The following is a 5,237-nucleotide window of genomic DNA, read 5'->3' on the forward strand; positions in this document are numbered from 1 at the left end:
TGTGATGGATACTAAAGCCGAAAAAAATAATACTCAGTTTTTCAAGTCGTACACAGCATTTTTTTTAAAGAGGATTTACAACGAAAACATTTCCAAAGACCGTTGTCTCGCCAAATCCGTTCCAAAATAAGTCTATGTCAAAAAAAACAAGTCCGTTGCTTTTAGCGTCATATTGGTTCACAAAAGTAAAAAGAAGTTACGGTGTACATTTTTCTGTAATGTACTGTAAAAGACCCCAATTTATCTAAAAAACTAAAATCTGATTACGGTAATAAATGCCATAACGATATAGAATAAGAGTTGAAATGTTAATCGAATGTCAAATTCAGAGTACAAGTGGGTTATTTCATATCGTTAATAGTCGTGGAAGTATGCCAATAATATAAAAGCGAGTGTAAAGAATTTGACTTTTATTCATGGACACTTGAAAATTGATTAGTAATTTTACTAATAAATTCAAATTAAAACAAATTAATTATAAATCGTAATAACTAATTAATAAGATACTTAAAGTAATAAAAAATGAAAATTTATATTTTCAATTTGGTATATCGATTATAATTTTTTTGTTAAATAATAATTCTTATAAAAATTTAATGTATTCAGTTTTATTTATTTAAATAACTATAATAATCAACACGATGTTTGATTATAAAAAAAAAAAGATTTTTTCCAGTTATTTTGATGAAAAACTCATAACTATTGAAAGGGGAACTATCATAATTTCAATACGATTAAGTGAAGAGTGTTAGCCGACTACCAATTTTGAAATATCATATTATATTTTGTCCATAATTATTTTTATTTAAATTATAAAGCAAACAACTTGTAATATAATTTGTTTCATGTTATTAAATAATATATATTATTCAGTAGTTAATAAGTTTTAAATCCAATAACAATTTTGTCAATGAATACATAAAGTTAGTTTCTCGGTTATTTTATTAGGCTTTGATATTTTTTAAACATAAATTTGTACATAAAATTATTTTATGTATAAAATAATAGATTGCGTTCATTTAATTGAAATTTCTTTTATCTCTAAGTTTACAATTAGAATACTTATTATTATTTTCGTCAAATTTCCTAAAAGTTGAAAGTCATTTAACTTTATAATTGATTGTTTTATAGAGTTTATATCATTTTTGATAATTTAAGAGCTTAATGTTGTTTANGTATCATTTTTGATAATTTAAGAGTTTAATGTTGTTTATTCTATCAAAAAGGCAATTTATGATTTTATTAAGGTCACGCTTCATTACGACTGACATTGTTCTAGTACAAACTGACGGTTTCCATACTGGGCAATATAAAGACGACATAAATTTTTAACTTGAATTTAATTAATCTAAAAAACTCAAGCCATACTTACTGAATTCAAACAAATAAGTCATCAGACTGAAATTTATAAATACAGTTTCTTTGATAGAATTAAAATGTTTTTCTATGCAAAAATAAATTTTCACTTAGTGATTATATGCTTTTAAGTATAACATATTGTTGTTATCTCATAACTCATTAATTTTATATCTAAATAAGTTAATAAATACATTTTAGGTTTAAGGTAAAAGGCCAATAGTGATTTAATATTATTATAAACTTCTAAATTACGTTTCAAAACCTACATTAACCAATATTATCGCTTTTTGGTAAACTTTAGACAGCTCTTATATTTCGTTTTAGATATTACAAGAAGCTTAGGATAAGACCTTTATAGTTTTACTTCTGAAACGATAGCGAAATTTATAGAAATTAGTCTATAAATTTGAGATATATTTTTGATACTTGTAATATTTTGATAAAATACGCNCCTTCTGAAACGATAGCAAAATTTATAGAAATTAGTCTATAAATTTGAGATAGATTTTTGATACTTGTAATATTTTGATAAAATACGCATTCCAAGTTAACTAGCGAGATATTTAAAGGTTAAACTTAACTTGAATGCACAATATTTTAGATATTTCTAATATAAGTTTCCAGTGGTGTATTTACGGGGATTCTATGGGATCCGTACACCACATGGACATAAAAGTATAGTGGCGGGGATAGTGGAAGGGCAATTCTCCTGACTACTAACATTCTAAAAGCTGTGCGGATTTCCTCATAAAAAATGTTTAAATACGTCACTGCAATTCGTATTAAATCGTATACATATTATTATAAAAGTTAATATGATTAAAATATTGATTTTAAAATTTACAAAATACGAGAGACTGCTGGAAAATTAATTTTTTTATAATACTATAACATTTCATAAATAGTTTTCAGTAAAAAATAGTTTTAACTTTTTTTTATTAACTGATACATTGCATTCAATAAAGTTGATCTAGGAAAACAAAACTTATTTTCATAAAATGTTTTTTTTTCGACAAGTTTATAAGTTTAGTGTTGTAAATATCATGAGTGATAAAAACTTTCATGCAATCTTCAAAAAGACTAAATTAAGTAATATTGTTTTTCTATACTAGTTGTTTAAAGTAGGGTTGAGTTAGAACTTAATTAATCCGTTACTGAAAATGTGTTTAAGCAAGAAGGTTTACTTGAAATTACCTCTCATATAAATAAACGTTGTATTCTCACCTAAAAAATAAATTTTTTTACTTGAGATACTCACAAATGAATAATTTGAATGACTGTATTTTAATTTTTATAGTGTTAATTCAAGAAGTGCTTACTATTATTTTGTGCATTATGAGCACAGTAAATGTTCAACAAGCTAAATCTACAAATAAATAACAAGTCTTTCTAATGAAACAGCGTGGGTGTCTGTGTCAGTGTAGTAAAAACCATTGACGTTGTATTAAATCAGTGAACCACCGGAAACCTTATGGCACGTCTAGATTTAGAATGTGCGCGAAACCAACGTATTATCCCAATATCAATCATAAGAGCGGATGACAACGTTTTGGGTCGCGTCCAGTTTTGGTATTAGTTAGCTGTTAGACCGACCGCTGAACCCTAACGAGATAATGGGGCTAATATTTTTGGTACTTATATTATAGAAGGTGTTTTTGAACTATAAAAAATACTCAACAACGACAACGCGTGTAAGAGAGGGAAATAGTGCTCGTACCCATCTGCATCATTCGCCTTTCACCACACTTTAATCAACCCTTTCTAACTTGTGTCTCAGATGATATGTAGATATAATATTACTGGCAATTCAAACTAAAAGTAACACAAGGGAAATCATTATATCACTTCAAAGTTTTTTTTACTCATTTTTACACACATTGCGTTTGCACAAAAACATGCTCATCTATTGGTCTGTTGTACGATCTTCTGTCATTCTATTTTTTATCTTTCATACGTGGAAACCATACATCAGACGTAAAAAAGAGATTAAGGACACACTAAAAAGTCGGATTAAGGAATTATAAAATCACGTTTTTCATTTAGATATTACAGAAATCAAACACGAGGTAGATTTTTAAATAAAAATAATTAAATATATTTAGTTACTCACGTGTAACTAAATAATAAAAAAAATCAGATTTTATATTTATAATTGATTATTAATCTATTTAGCGAATAATTGTTTGTAATTTTAAATGTTCTTGGAAAAAAGTATTATTTTTTTGTCAAATTATTCCTTGTAGTCATAATAAAATTAGTTACTTAATTATGAACTTAACTCATAATTCATTATGGGTATGAACTTCAAAATATAACAATAGATTTCATTAGAATAAATTAGTTTTCAATTTGTATAAAGAAATGAACAATATTTTAAAGAATTACCTTAGGCTCCCAACAAACGTACCGGATATTTTGTTTGTGCCATACTAAAAATATTTCATAGGCTACTAATGAATTTTACCGATGAATTCAAAACTGATTTGACTATTGAACGACTTTTTGTAGCTATACATTATTTCGAAGTCATAATTTAGTCGTGGTATAAATGGATACTTCAAAGGAATTCATACATACCGAAATGCATACATTTAACACAAGTTACTTATTGTCACACATTCAAAGTGTAAATATAAAGCATAATAAAACCAATATAATTATTATTATAATAAATGTCGGTGAATATTACAGCTATAAATTATAGCTGCTATCAATGGTTTGTAAATTATACATTAAATATTACTTTAAAAAATAGTTTTTCAAGTATTAACATTTTTTGATTAATAAATAAAATATTTATTCACGAATTTTTTAAGCTTTAAACTTATTCATGATTTTAAATGAATAATGAGTTGGTTAAATTAAATATTATAACTTTATACTACAACAATATAATCCTGATTGAAACAAACCATTACTAAAAAATTAATTATTTTGACTTGAAACTTTTTTATTTTAAAGTTAAGGTAGAGAAAAAAATGAGTGGTCTAAAAGATAAAATTATTCCAAATTATAAGTATGAAATTTTACTAATGAATTTATTCAACCTTTAACTTTTAAGCATACACTCACTGCCTTGTTTAACTTACTTCTATTAATAAATTGACAAAAAGCTAATTATTTATTCAAAGAATCAAATATTTTTTATTGAACGATCATTTGAATCTTATTAACATACCATTTTTCATTTGAACATGGTACTCTAAAATTACAAGATTTAACTTCTAACTTTTGTATTTCATTAGAAATTTCTATTGGTATTTTTTACGGCTCTCTCAAAAAGTAAATTAAGTAAAATATTTATACCTAAGTCACGAAACCTCATTTTAATTAATCGAAAATATTCTAAAACAAAATTTTATCCACTAAAATATTCCTAATAGTGTATTTTATTTTAGTAAATGAAAATGAAAACCCCTTAAAATGATTTGATTTTAAAACATATAAATATCATCGTAATGAAATTGTTTTTCGAGTTAAAAAAACTACGAAAAAAATATTTCCCTTAAAAATTAAAAAATAAATATAGATCTCAAATTTATTCTAGTACAATAACACTTTTGTGATATAATAAAACATTAAAAAAAAAAGCAGCTTAAAGTACTTAGCGAAGATCATTGACATTTAAGCTTGTAATAAAATATCACTCTAGAGATTTTTTTCATTATATTCATAACACATATATAGTTTTAATTAGTCTAAACATCAAAACTTAAATAACAAAAATTAGTAAAAAAAGAAAAAATTGCTAGCATAAAACTAAAATATTACGAAGTATAACAAAATGGAAAATATTAATCCATCATTTGACCATAACTGCAATATATTTATTTTTAGTTTATTTGTCAAGAAGGCGGACCTTGAAGGATATTTTAAAG

At 24.8% G+C, this 5,237-nt stretch overlaps 1 long non-coding RNA gene across 2 annotated transcripts; it reads right to left on the reverse strand.

Annotated features, from left to right (window-relative positions):
• Positions 1 to 1,182: 1,182 nt before the first annotated feature.
• LOC126908833 (uncharacterized) lies at positions 1,183 to 3,936 on the reverse strand. 2 transcript variants are annotated; one of them, XR_007704846.1, is made up of 4 exons: positions 3,745 to 3,936; positions 2,554 to 2,583; positions 1,373 to 1,398; positions 1,183 to 1,300 (listed from the first exon to the last, which is right to left on the reverse strand). It is a non-coding gene; the product is annotated as an uncharacterized LOC126908833 (long non-coding RNA). The 2 variants fall into 2 exon arrangements; XR_007704845.1 differs by lacking the exon at positions 2,554 to 2,583.
• Between the last annotated feature and the right edge of the window lie 1,301 nt (positions 3,937 to 5,237).

The sequence above is a fragment of the Daktulosphaira vitifoliae genome, unplaced genomic scaffold (genome assembly GCF_025091365.1).
Source record: "Daktulosphaira vitifoliae isolate Bord-2020 unplaced genomic scaffold, ASM2509136v1 Scaffold_16, whole genome shotgun sequence".
In the NCBI taxonomy this organism is placed as follows: Eukaryota; Metazoa; Arthropoda; class Insecta; order Hemiptera; family Phylloxeridae; genus Daktulosphaira; species Daktulosphaira vitifoliae.